Source organism: Neofelis nebulosa, chromosome 3, assembly GCF_028018385.1.
Source record: "Neofelis nebulosa isolate mNeoNeb1 chromosome 3, mNeoNeb1.pri, whole genome shotgun sequence".
Taxonomy (NCBI): Eukaryota; Metazoa; Chordata; class Mammalia; order Carnivora; family Felidae; genus Neofelis; species Neofelis nebulosa.
The window spans coordinates 138728572-138743117 of NC_080784.1; the positions used below are offsets into that span (position 1 = coordinate 138728572).

The following is a 14546-nucleotide window of genomic DNA, read 5'->3' on the forward strand; positions in this document are numbered from 1 at the left end:
GGGCAGGTCTGCTCCCAGGAGAGAGACCAAGAGTAAACCTACCATATTTCCCCTCTCTGGGGGAATTCCATGGCAGAAAGACCACCTGCACCTATATAAACAAACATCATGACACATTTTCTTATCTCTTATTTGTTCTCCTAAAAACCCATGTGTCTTTATTTTTATTTTATTTTTTTTTTTTTAAGAAGGCTTCATGCTCTGTGTGGAGCCCAACACGGGGCTTGAACTCATGACCCTGAGATCAAGACCTGAGCTGAGCTCAAGAGTCAGATGCTTAACCGACTGAGCAACCCAGGCACCCCTCCATTTGTCTTTCTTAAAGAACTCTATTTGGGGCACCTGGGTGGCTCAGTCAGTTAAGTGTCTGACTTCGGCTCAGGTCATGATCTCGAGTTCATGAGTTTGAGCTCCACATCAGACTCTGCGTTGACAGCTCAGAGCCTGGAGCCTGCTTCAGATTCTGTGTCTCCCTCTCTCTCTGCCCCTCCCCTGCTTATACTCTGCCTCTCTCTCTCTCAAAAATAAACATTAAAAAAAAAAAAAAGAAACCTATCTATTCTTCCAATAGAAGCTTTTTTTTCCAGCCTTCCTTTCCCCTACTAACTTAGGTAAATAAACTCCCAAATTCTAACCTCCTCTTTGAGTTACTCCTCACAGCATTCTGGCATATAATCAGATTGCACACTCAAACTAACGCTGCCTTTTTTTCTTGTTAATCTGCCTTTCGTCAGTTAAATTCTCAGCCCCCCAGTTACTGAACCTGAGAGGGTAGAGGAAAAGATTTTCTTCTCCAATTTCTCCGATGAAAGTCACTGGGAGGCGATTGGGCGGCCTCTCTGACCATGGCTCCCCCGAGGCTCCAGCTTCTGTCAGGCACCCCCTCTTCAGTCTCAGCTCCTCTGGCAGTGTGGCCAGTTCTGTCAGGAAGCAAGAATTCCTGTCCCCTTCATGGTCCTGCTAGCCAGACAAAGAATCAAACTGACATGAAACAGATTAACAGGAGAAAAATCATGTTTAGTTACAGACCTGGGGAGCATCCACATAGACATGGAAATTCCAAACACAGTCAGGCAGCATGAAGTATATATGTCATTCTGAACCAAGCAGAACGGGGTCTTCAAAGGTCTGGGTCTCCAAAGGGAAGGAATGGGGTCTTTAGGAAGACTGAAAAAAGGTAAATGTGTGGTAAACAAATGTTTGCTGGGCCACCGAGAAACAATGGACCATGGAGTGCTTCTATCAAACAGGCCTTGCTTGGCTCCTCCCTGTCTACCACACCTAGTTCACAGTATAATGTAGTTATCTAGGGTTACAGCTCTCCACCTGGAGCAGGTCCTCAATCCGAATTCCTTTTAGGTCTCTCCTCCTCTCCGCCATCATGGCGTGTGCTGCTGACTGTTTCTTGCCATGTCTTCTCACAAGACTTTCAGGATCAAGCAATTCCTGGCCAAGAAACAAAAAAGCAGAATCATCCTATTCCTCAGGGGATTCGGATGAAAACTGGTAATAACACCAGCTACAACTCCAAGAGGCGGCATTGGAGAAGAACGAAGCCGGGTCTGTACGGGATCGTACTACCTGATCTGTTGTATCATGGAAAAGACTTTCCTCTGTTATTATGCTTCTGCACCTGTAGGTTGGTTCAGTAATAAACACGTGAGACCTTTTGATTGAAAATGATTAAATAAATAGGGAAATAAATAAATATAAATAAATACATTCTTTTTAGGCAGTTGGGCGGGGGGGAGGAGGGGGTAGGTAAAGAGCTTTTCCGAATCTGCTGGGTCTTGATTGCTTTTAACTCAAAATAATCTTTATGCCAAAGTGACCCATCTTGGGGTGGCCTGCCCTTGGCCCCTACTGTTCCCACGGATGGTGGTGGCTCTGGTTCCTGGCCTCCTGGTACCACCTTCTCCCTTGATCTCTCTAGTCCTATGGGTAGTAGCAGCTCTCTGCTGTTGCAAATATGTGGCTTGCTCTTCCTTCCCTTCTCCCCCATCCTTTCTTTGACTTTCCAAGTCTTTCAACACTTTTTTAAGCAGTTGTCTACATCATACTCCCTCAACTGGATTATCTAGTATGGGCTCTGTTTAGAAGAGAATGTTAATAATCAGGGTACATTTATGAAAATTAATAAATTCATACTGGTACAAAATTATTAATGAAACTAAAAACTTTTTAAAATTTCACCGATGGCCCCAATAATGTATTTCCAATAATATTTTTTCTGTTCCGGGAACCAAACGAAATTCCATATTGCATTTAGTCATCAGGCCTGCGTAATTAACTTTGGTTTCTGATAATTTATTGGTGTTTTCTTGTTTTTATGACCTTGACCTGAAGACTACTGCTCAGTTATTTTGTGAAAGGCGCTCACATGGTAGGTTGTTTCATATTTTCCCATGATTAGACTGGGGTAGTACATTTTTGGAAGAAATATCATGTGCTATAATACCCTTCTCATTGCATCTATCGGGAAGAGGGGACATGATACCATCCTTCATTATTGTTAGAGATGTTTACTTTGACTACTTAGTTCAGGTGACGTCTGCAGATCTTGACATTGTAGTTACTACTAGGACATTTCCATTCTCTACTGACTACAAGTGAGTCACCCTGTCTACTTAGTTCATAACTTAGGGGAGACAGATGTAGTTCCCGTTGCTTGAAGGCAAAGTATCAAGGTATTTGTGGAACTGTGTTAAAACCACCACAAAAATTAACTGTAAATATTTTGAGGTAAAATCTTTGCAACTAAAAAAAAAAAAAAAAAGAGAGGATTAAGACCCACCTCACGTCCCCATCCATTTGGGGAGAATGGAAAGCTCGAAGGGTCTGTGAGTGCTGTGTGCAGGTTGGCCACTAGATTCCCAGCCCCGGCTTTGATGACTCACATTAACAGACAATTCAGAAGCAATGGTTTCAGACATGGCTAGATCCAGGGCTCCAATTTTGTGTCCAGGATGTTTTCGCCTTTTATCTTAATTCTGCTTCCCACTGAATTGCTTCCATTCTCAGTCAGCCTCCCCCATGACGGTGGCCAGGCGGCTGCCTGCAGGATCATACTCTCACAGCCAGGCAAAACCATCCAAAAAAGCATTCCTCGTTCCTCTTTTTCACGATAGCCGGAAAGATAGAGTGCGGTGATTGACAAGGCCTTGGACACAAGACAAGCCCTGGAGCTACAATGATTCGGGTCTTAACCCTCCTCCCAGCATCACAAGGACTGAGAAAGAATGACCAGAGGTGTTGTGGGGGTGGGGGGGGGGGAGGGGGTGGGAAAGAGACCGGTGGCTGGGTGATACAAACAGAGATGTCTTCCACTAAGCCAACTGACCCTCAGTTCCTCGGGATATCCGTGCTCAGGCCACAGCTCCAGCATGCCTCAGACAGGTGTGGCTCAGGTAGTGAGGGCAGAAGGCTTGTTGGCATTCCCAGCCCAGGCTCACCTACCTCTTTGGTTCATGTGTTTTGATCATTTGTCTACACCGGTGCTTTTCAACCGAGGGCAATTCCCACCCCCACTCCGCTTAGGATATTTCATTATGACAAAGACATTTTTAGTCGCCATAAGTTGGGGGAGGGGGTTGTCCTATGGGCATCTAGTGGGTGGAGAAGTCAGGATGCTGCTAAACATCCTGCAATGCACAGGCCCGTCCCAAACCACGCAGAATCATCTGCCCCCCAAAATGCTCATAGTGCCGTGGTTAAGAAACCCTGGTCTAGGCAATCGGAAAAAGAGTATGTTTCTGCTGTTTTGCCAAAGAGGAAGAACTGCATACCTGACATTCACTGAATTACTTTTCCCCGCCTCATTATCTACCTCGTTAGGTGAATTGAGAAGTTACCCCACCCTTTGTGTAAAGGGCTTAAAGATAAGGGGCTTAATTCTACCTTTTGGAAACAAGGAAAGAGACCTTCCTTTCCCTTTTCTTTCACAATTTCTTTCTCTGCTTTTCAGAGATTTATGTATGTAAATCTTTTTTTTTCTTCTTTTTTTTTTAATGGCCGCATCAGCCTCTTGCCAGTCTCACAGCTCAGAAATGTGTCCCCGAGGACCAAGAGCCATCTCTATGAAATGTACTCCTCAAGGAAGATGGTGCCCTGCCTCGCAGTTTCCTAGGAGAAGACAAACTTAACTTCAGCTATCATCTGAGTTCACGTTGCAAAACCTGCTGAATGTCACCGGTGCATCCGCTTAGCTGTAAGGGCGCAAGATTTCCTCGCTGTCTGCCATCTCTTTAGCAGATGGCCAGAGATGCATATCACATTCTGGTTTAATGCCGATTCAATAAAAAAATTATTTTCTTTCTCTTCTTTGTAGAGAGGTTTTCTTTTTTAAAACTTTTTTTTTAACGTTTATTAATTTTTTGAGACAGAGAGAGACAGAGCATGAATGGGGGAGGGGCAGAGAGAGAGGGAGACACAGAATCGGAAACAGGCTCCAGGCTCTGAGCCATCGGCCCAGAGCCCGACGCGGGGCTCGAACTCACGGACCGAGAGATCGTGACCTGAGCCGAAGTCGGACGCTTAACCGACAGAGCCACCCAGGTGCCCCTGTAGAGAGGTTTTCTGAGTTGAGAAGACATTTCACTTTAATTACATTTCCACAACACATGCTAGTTTATTAGGATCGTTAAAAAGCAAAGTCTGTCAGAGATGTGGACACGCATTCCTCATTTCCCAATAAGGCTATTTGACCCCAATTTATTCTTCTTTTCTTTTCATCTTCATTCAGTTCAAGATTAAGTTCTCTGTTGTATAAGTGTCTTAGAACTTGTCCTTAATCGAATTGTAATCGACATTAGTATTGTTTTCAAACAACTTGTATGTGATCTTAAAACCACCTTTGCTTCAAAAGGACATGTCAGTATTTCATAGCCCTTCCCAAGGAATCATTCTATTCCTTTCTTGTTTAAATTTCTCCTTTCCTTTGTTGATAGGAGCTCTGCTTGATAAAAACAGCTCCCAGAGCTGAGCTCTAGTGAGAAGTAGTGACCAGCTGCAGTATTTCTGGCAGACAAAACAAAATGAGCTCTGGTTTCAGTTTTGGGAGGCGAATGCTGAACCCTTGTGTTAAAAAAAAACAAAATTCAACTGAGTACGTTTTAAAGACCTTGTTGACTTTATTTGATTCATGAATCAGAATCCCATCTAGCAGATAGAAAGGAGGTCCAAAGAGCTGTGCAAAATGAAAGAAAGACTTTTATAGGCAGAAGGGGGGCAGGACAAGGAAGTTATTAGCAAAGAGCAGAATTTTGGTGGCAAGGTCACCCTCCTTTTGGGAACAACAAGGGTCTGTCAGGCAGATTACCTCTCTAGTGCTAATTACGTAATTCCATATTGACTGGTCTAAGATTCCATTCCAGGGAGAGGTTAAGACATTATGTAAGCAGAAAAAGTTAGGGGTCCCCAGATGTTGGGTAACATCATCAAAAAGATGTGACCACCGGGGCGCCTGGGTGGCTCAGTCGGTTAAGCGTCCGACTTCAGCTCAGGTCACGATCTCGCGGTCCGTGAGTTCGAGCCCCGCGTCGGGCTCTGGGCTGATGGCTCGGAGCCTGGAGCCCGTTTCAGATTCTGTGTCTCCCTCTCTCTCTGCCCCTCCCCCGTTCATGCTCTGTCTCTCTCTGTCCCAAAAATAAATAAATGTTAAAAAAAAAAAATTAAAAAAAAAAAGATGTGACCACCAACAGACGCGTGAGCTGAACTGGGGCTCCTGGAGACTCCTCCCCCCTCCCCTGTCCTTGGAATGCGGGTTCCACTTGCCTTTCCAGCTCCCAGAGGCTGCTCCAAGGACACAGTGTTGAGATGGTGATGTGCTGTTGAAAACACCTGCACGGTATACTTGACTGGCCCAGTTAGGGCCTCTTTATAAAACTCTTAAGATTTGGAGGGCGACAGTGTGGGGATCTATTCATCTTGCTGCAGCCCAAGACAAGCCTCCTAGGTAAGTTCCCTTTGCTATTATTTAAATTGCCACCTACCAACCCAGGGCGGCCTGCCTCTTTCTTCGGTCTCTCCCTGCCCTCTGATTGCTGCGGCAGGTTTCAGATTGCACCAGGAAAGCTCCCGAGAGGGCTGTGAACCAGAAAAAGAAAAGATGAGACAAAGCTTTTGTGAAACAAGAGAAGTCATTTTAGGCCCGCAGCTATTCTCCCAGGTCTGTGCCCAGCTTGCCCAAGCACACGGCTGGCAGAACTTCCCAGGAGGTGCTGAATTACAAAGAAATGCAGAAACCTCAGCAGTAAAGGATTTCAAGGGAACAAAGGGAATGCAAAAACTAAGTCTCTACCAGGCTTGGAAATAGCCACACCTGATCAGAGACAATAAACCAGTGGTTAAACTCCAAGTGCAGATTCAAAGGTGAGCAAGGCCCTGCTTGCCTTACCTGCGATCTGGAGCCCAAGACCCCATCTAGTTTATACCTGCTCTTGGAGCAGGCCCGCAGCCACATCCTGTCGTCAGAGTTACCTCCGCCTTATTGTAATGTTAAAATCTCCACCCAAGGAGAGCACAAGCCTCCCTAACACAACCTACAACATACTTACAGTCGTGTTTCCTTAAGACGCATGCGCAACCTCGTGCTACCTCGACATAAGATGACAAAACTCCCCTTTCCGAATATTTATCCTGACTCTAAATAAAAGAAACCCACTGCCCCTGCTCTGGGAGTTACGGGTTTGGAACTTATTCCCTGTGATCTCGTTACTTGCTGCATGCACATAAACTTTCTTCCTTCATGTGACCCCTCTACCTGGAGTCTTCTCTACCTGAAACTCACCAAGGAGCAGACTCACTTTAATCTGGTTACAATTATGGGTACATCAAGTTAGGTATTAGGTCTTGGCTTGGTGATGTGGACTTAGCACAAGTGACTCTGTGGTAGGGTCCCCTCCCTAAGGAATGTGAAGAAAAAAAAAAAGACCTCAAGGCATCCTGACTATATGCATACGTGACAACGTCCCTCACGACCTTGGAACATGAGACCGTTTAATCAGACCGCATGTTTGTGTGTTACCATATATGGGAGATGAAGAAATAGAAAATATATTAAAAAAAAAACAAAAAAAAAACTAGGCCATGTGGCGTTTGGGGCTCAGTTCTTCAGGTACACACCCAACTGAGCCCAGCCAGCATGAATAAAGTTGCTTCCTGGAAAGAAAAGTCTTGGTGTCACGACTCTGTGAGAGAGAGAGACAACTCCATTTGGAGCAAACTCCATTTGCTACAACTCCATTTGGGGCCTGTTGTCTCTTTTTTTAACCTGCATCGACTACAAAATCGCAGAGGAAATGACTTTACCTCCTGCTGCCTGTGTAACCAGCAAGCAAGGAATGCTAAATATGCAGCATATGTTTAAAAAGCCATGTCAAATCTGGATTGAAGGTCAAAACAAAACAAAACAAACAACAACAACAAAAACCCAGCAAGTAAGAGTGATCTAGGAAATGTTGCCTACCTTGTATTTCTAATTACTTTTGTTTTTTTATTTTTTGAGCAGGAGAGGGGCAGAGAGAGAGAGAGGGAGAGAGAGGATCCCAAGCAGGCTCCACGCTGTCAACGCAGAGCTTGACATGGGGTTCGATTCCATGAACTGCAAGATCATGACCTGAGCTGAAATGAAGAGTCGGACGCTTAACCCACTGAGCCACCCAGGTGCCCCTGTTTTTGTTTTTTTTTCATACTATTTATTAAGAAGGAAAGAGGATTTTTATCATAAAACTAACATTCGCTGCTGAAAACTTAGAAAATAAAGAAAAACTAACAAAAAAAAAAGGAGATTTTAAAATGTCCTCATCCAGAAATAACTCATGCTGACACTTTGGTTTGTATTCTTTCCTTCTTCCCTTGCAAACTTTAACTTCCCTTGCAAATTTTAACAATGTAATTAAACGTGCTGCCTATTCCTTCTGTGTAAGGGAGAGAGGGGTCACTGTGGACATCTGTGGTTCTGACATGGTTCAGCAGTTGCTAAAAGCTAATGAGTACAATAATGATCACACTGGTTTTGCTTTTTTGTTTTGTTTTGGCAGAATCATCCATCCTTGTTAAGATAATGTTCCAGGATGTTTGTATTTGTACATAGTTGAGCCATACAGCAACAAATGAAAAAAAATAGCTCTTTTCCAAAGCCTTTGGAAGGAGAGGAAAGACGTTTTCCTCTAGTCTCTTAGGTTTAGTGCCCATGGCTTGTGAATTCAATGGGCAAAAGACACATTAACAGGAGAAAAAGGTTTTTCAGCGTATACGCAGGAGCCAGTCAAAGAAGCAGCTGGCTAGTTGAATGGTTCAAGTTAAAGGTTTATATATTTAACAGCTTCTATGGGAAGAACAAATAGATTCCTTTAGCAAAGACAAATGGATTTCTAGGAGAACAAATGGGAGATAAGAAAAACTGTGATAATATGTGTTTATACGGATGCAGTGGTCTTTCTGTCTTCTTCATGGCCTTGAAACACCCCTGGAGAGGGTAATTATGGTAAGTTTATTACTGGTCCTGCTCCTAGGAGTAGAAGCCACCCCAAAGAGAATTTATGGCAGGCTCCTTTCTTAGAAGTTTCTGCTTTTAGTCATGTAAGGGAAGCTCCAAGAAGGCTTTTTTCTACATCAGTTGAATCTCAACTATCTTCAGCTTAAAATCATCTTCATGCCAACCCTGGACACACCAAGTGAGTCCCCACATCTTCAAAGAGGGAAACGCAACAAAAGGAGGGGTTGGAAGCTAACACTCTCTGAACCATAGGACGGGGTCGGGTGCTTTATCCACAACGGTTCCACAGGTTAGGTTTGATTGATTCCATTTTACAGATAGCAAACTAGAGGCTCAGAAGAGCGAAGCAACAGACCCTATAATCTGAGCCAATTTGTATCAGAGAGCCTAGAATCATTCTACTTTTATTCAACAAGCATCTGGTGAGTGAATTCTATGTGGCAGGGTCTATGTGGTGGGTCTTTGGCTGAGCTCCCAGAAACAGAGCTGAGATGCGAATTCGCGTACAAGTGCTTTATGGGGAAACAGTGTCTCAGGAGAAGCAGAATGGGGGAAGCAGAGCAGAATAGGGGAATCCGGTGAGGCGAGCATGTGGTCTCCACGGAAGCCTAGCTCAGTCTCATCCCCTGGAGACGCTCTGGAGCACAAACTGCAGCATGGAGTTAAGTGCCCTTCATCAGTCTGTCACTTTAGCCAAGGCAGCAACTGTGGATGCTACACAGCAACAGTGGGGGGTGGGCACGCCTGCTGGCAGGGGGGATCTGGGCCCCCCAACACCAACCACCTACCTCAGGGAGCCTGCTGTGGCCCAGTGCTGCTTTTGCCTGGATGGGCAAATGTGTCTAATCTGGGGGAAATAAAATGGAAGAAACAGACAGGAAGGAGAAGCTCCTATCTCCTGCAGTGTCCTTCCAGCACCTTCTATTGATGAAATCTAACCAAATGCTCACTGCAAACAAGAAGCGCTTAAACAGTCTAGCCCATTATCACAGAGCAGACGATAAAGGGTAGATTTTGAGGCAAGTAACAATAAATTGATAACTGGTACAGCCACTAAGATCACAATTGGACAACAAACCTTCCTTTGCTTTTCTTCTTTTTCTCCATGCTTGTTGAGTGTTCATTATGCTCGACCAAAAAAATTAGCAAAAGAAGAGTCTGTGCTGCCTGGCTCTTTTGCTGGAGCCTACGATGTGGACCAGATGGGCCAATGTTCAGTCTTCCCACTGCCAGGAAGCTCTGAACCACCCATGGGACCAGTGTGGCATGATAAACAGTAGGAGAAAACCCATCTGGGCACAGCCCCAAAGGCCAACTGCTTTGGGGGTGCTGGGAAAAGGGGGAATCGAAGCCACACAGCCAGGTTCTGCCATACATTGTTCAAGCAGTTATGGCTGCTCAAACTTTACTAAGATGACGAACTTCTGGTTGTTGGATTGGGTCTCAAAGGTCATGCTGTTGAGGACATTCCTGGAGTCTTCCTTAAGGTCATCAAAGTAGCCAGTGTCTCTCTTTCATCCTTATGAATTTTTGCGATGCAAACAGGGTTGTTATACATTTTCATGAAAATATTTTAAAATTATATTTATATTAAAATATAAATTGAAATTTTATTTAAAAATAATTTCCAAGAAATTAGCAGAAGAAAATACAATGACATTCTAATAATAATATCTTTTCTATTGTCATAAAGACAATGCCTTGTCATTATTATCCCCAGAAGATACAGAGGACAGTGGGTAAAGCACCAGTAAGGGCTTTTCCCTTCTGTTGTCTGTGATAATTGACTTCCAAAGTCAGTTTTGCATATGCGCTCAGCCTTAACTTAGACTTTAGAGCTGAGTGAACCTGTCAGGCAAAGAGCTCATCTATACTCAACCTCACACACACACACACACACACACACACACACACACACACAATCCAAACTGCTTACTGGTATTACACACTTCCTACATTTTTTAAGATTCTATTTTTAAGTAATCTTTATACCCAATGTGGGGTTCAAGCCCACAAACTCAAGATCAAGAGTCGCACACTCCACCAACTGAGCCAACCAGGCACCCCACACACTTCCTATTTCTATATATTAGGGTAATATCTTTATATTACTTGTGTTGCTGGATTTTTTTTTTTTTTTTTAGCTTTTAATTGCGCACTTACAAACATGAGAAAAGCTATTCATTTTTTTCTAGTGATCAACAAAAAATGTACTAAAAATTTAAAAATGCCTTCATCTTTATGGGGTGACTTTAGAAATTATTATTATTATGTTCTTACATTTTCTGGAATATTGCCATTTAGAGGATTAGTGATAATTAGTGGAAAACATAATACACTATATCTAATGAAAATGTCATTGATGTTATTCTATTTAGTTATATTTACTTTTGTGAATGAAACAAATGCTTTAAAATATTTGTTGGGGTGCCTGGGTGGCTCAGTCAGTTAAGCATCTGACCTTGGCCCAGGTCATGATCCCATGCTCCATGGGTTCGAGCCCCACGTCAGGCTCTGTGCTGACAGCTCGGAGCCTGAAGCCTGCTTCGGATTCTGTGTCTCCCTCTCTCTCTGCCCCTCCCCTGTTTGCACTCTGTCTCTCTGTCTCCCAAAAATAAATTAATATTTTAAAAAATTTTTAATAAAATAAAATATTTGTCAATTTGATGACACAGGTAAGTCTGGTGAGCAGATTGGAGAGAATACCGTGGAGTTCTGAGCACTAGCGGCTTCTCTGCAGCTGCATCCAATGGCCTGTTCTCAGTCCTCACTCTGTTGACTTCTTTGAAATGCCTAATTCCTATCTTTTTGAACTAGATAATGTCCCATTTTCTCCATCTCTCTGATCTCAGCCTCTCCACTCTTCTTGTTTTCAATCCCCAGGCAAAGGAATTCAAATCTCCCTAGTCCCTGCCAAAGTGACTCATGCACATAATGGAGCTGCTGGCTTCCACCATAATTGATGGTCACCAAATTTATTTTATTTCTGTTTTAAGTTTATTTGTTTTCTTTGAGAGAGAGCGAGGTGAGGAGAGGCAGAGAGAGAGAGAGAGAGAGAGAGAGAATCCCAAGTAGGCTCCACACTGCCAGCACAGAGCCTGATGCGGGGCTCAATGTGGGAGTCAAACTCATAAACCGTGGGATCATGACCTCAGCTGAAATCTAGAGTCAGACGCTTCACCGACTGAGCACCCCCCAGGCGTCCCGATGGCCACCAAATTTAAATGGGGTTCAGTCCTGCCCGGGAATCATATTATATTTCTCTGACCAACTAGTCCCTTCTTTTACTTGCCAGAATGGCTATTTCGAACCTCCACCCCCATCAGATCTCTGAAGGATGTAAAGACCCATCACCCTTCGGGATGGAGAGAAAAATTTATTTTGCCTGCCTCTGATGCAAATGGCAAATGATTTCACAAGCCTCAACCACTGAGAGTGTAGCAAAATGGAGTCTGGACCCCGGGGGACAATAGAGGAGACCAGAGCAAGGAGGGAAGTAGATTTGCAGTGACCCTCCTCAGCTGTCCCCTCACAGGCTGAGGGGTGCCCCAACTGAAAACATGGAAGAACTCTCTCCCTTTTCTGGTGCGAGTCTAAACCTATATGTAGGTCTTGGATGCCAAGCAATAGAGTTACATACGAATAACTTTATGACATTATAAAGAAGACATCATCACCTACCAAATGAAAAAAGGAAGGCATGTTCAAAAGGTGATGTTGGAATAATTAGTTAAAATTTTAGAGAAATAAAAACCATCTAGGCTCTCACTTGAATAATACCAAAACAAGCTCGAGAGACTTTAGTTATATAAATAAATAGAATAAAAAATCAAGAAACTATAATTGAAGAATTGAAGGAAAGATGGGCATGTTTGTCTACATAAAACATTTTAACTCCTGTATGTAAAAATAAAATTAGATTTGGAAAAAATGCATTTGGAATGAAAAATGCTGAGAGTATAATAGTTTAATTGGCAAAGGACACTGGTTTTTTTTGTTATTGTTGTTCTTGTTTGTTTGTTTTTTAAAGATTTTATTTTTAAGTAATCTCTACACCCAACGTGGGGCTCGAACTCACAACCCTGAGATCAAGAATCGCATGCTTCTCCAACTGAACCAGCCAGGTTCCCCGGCAAAGGACGTTGTTATGGGCTGCATGTTATGGGCTGTTGTGCCCCCTAAATTCATATGCTAAAGCCCTAACTCCCAGTACTTCAGAATATGACTATATTTGGAGAGAGGGAATTTCAAGAGGTAATTAAGTTAAAATGGGGTCATTAGGGTGAGCCCTAATCCAATATGGCTGGTTCTAGAAGAGGAGATTAGGACAGAGAAACACAGAGCGAAGGCTGCCTGAAGACACAACTGTCTATAAGCCACAACTGTCTATGAGCCACAAAGAGAGGCCTCAATAGAAACCAACACAGTCAACACCTTGATCTCAGACTCCCAGCCTCTAGAACAGTGAGAAAACAAATTTCTGTTTTTAAGCCATTCTGTCTGTGGTAATACTTTATGGCAGCCCTAGAAAACTCATGCCGACATTATATTTTCATAGAAGATAATATAATTAATGCACAAAAGTACTCAACGCTAGAAGGAAATCGTCACAAAAGAGACAACTTTTGAGTTTGGTTCTGAGAAATGAACGGGAGTCGTTGACATCCAATGAGTTCGTGATCGTTTTTCAGAGTTGGCTTGCTTGTTTTTAAAGAAAAACGCTTCGTATTCTGCCAAGAATGAGTAAATTTGAAACACTAAATTTTAGTTCGTAACTTTGTATGAATGAAATAAACACAGCAAACTACAGGAAGCCTTGTTCAAACAGGAGTTGCATCAGGTAACAATCTAGAAGCTGCTGGTATCACTTTGATAGGGTTTTGTGGGGAGCTAATCTTTGGGTAACAGATGACAGATTCAACACATTGAATCTACTTGTGCTGAATCACTGTTGCTGTGGCATTTTTGCCCTGGGTCTGCAGCTGCCTTGTGGGGATAGATGTGGTGAAGAACCCTGTTGCTGCCTTCCGGACTCCCTCGAAAGCTGCAGGGGTGGGAAAAACAAAAGTCATTCTCTGCTTCCCAGACTTCCTTGCAGCTAGGATCCAGACATGAAATCAATTGCACCAATGGGATGCATGCACACCTCTACTGTTACTTACTACCTGTGTGACCCGAATATGTTTACTCACTCTTTACCTCAGGTTCCTTGTCTGTAAAATGTGGATAATGAAAGCATTTACCTCATAGCGTTGTTAAGAGGACTGAGTTAAATCCTACAAATTGCTTAGCCTGGTGCATAGTTATCAGTAAGTGTTAGCTTTATTATAATCGTTATTCTGAAGGTGGAAGTGAGGTACAGGCCATCTTCCTGCTCTCTAGCTTCTTCCTTTGGCAAGTACTGTCCTGGGGTTTTCCGTAGCGGCATTTTTATGTCCATCATTGGCTTCATGGGTGTCCAGAGGCACTTAGTCCTGGACCCAGGCTAGGAAAGTGTGTCCATGAAATCAACAAGTCCCGCTTCAGCCTCTGATTCCCTGGTGAGCCAGTTCTGCAAGATGTCCTTGAGAATCATCCCAGAGGTCCAGCCAAGAGCCCTCTCTTACGGCCCCAGCAGCAATTCTGTAAGTGCTTACTTGCCGTTTTAAAAATCCCTGTCTGCAAAATATACATGGAGTCATTTGTTTCCTACAACTGAACCCTGTGAGCCCCTTTCTCAATTTCCCTTTGCCCCAGTTAGAGTTGTGAAAATAAACAGGGAAACTGGCTTAGGAAAAGGATTCACAGAGCTGTGTTAGTATTGGCAAAGCCCAGCTTTTTAAGCAGGTTTTTAATTTAGTGCTTTTCTGCTAGATCAGACTCCAAGGAAGGTGGCTTGTTTAGACCAGCTAGCTGACATTGGTGGCCACACCCCATCTTCCATAGAGCCCCAACAGCAGAGAAAGGGGAGAAAGGGACCTTACAAGCATTGGTGTTCTTTCTTCATGTGTTGGGTGCTCCTATAGAGGCAAGAACCAGTCTTATTCATCTTGTATCCCCAATATCAGCA

At 43.5% G+C, this 14546-nt stretch overlaps 1 long non-coding RNA gene across 1 annotated transcript in view; it reads right to left on the reverse strand.

The window, feature by feature from the left end:
* Positions 1–357: 357 nt before the first annotated feature.
* The window catches only part of LOC131507373 (uncharacterized), a 36637-nt gene continuing 22448 nt past the window's right edge, over positions 358–14546 (reverse strand). The window contains exon 3 of the long non-coding RNA XR_009259475.1: positions 358–957. This is a non-coding gene — a long non-coding RNA (uncharacterized LOC131507373). The remainder of the gene's footprint in view (positions 958–14546) is intronic.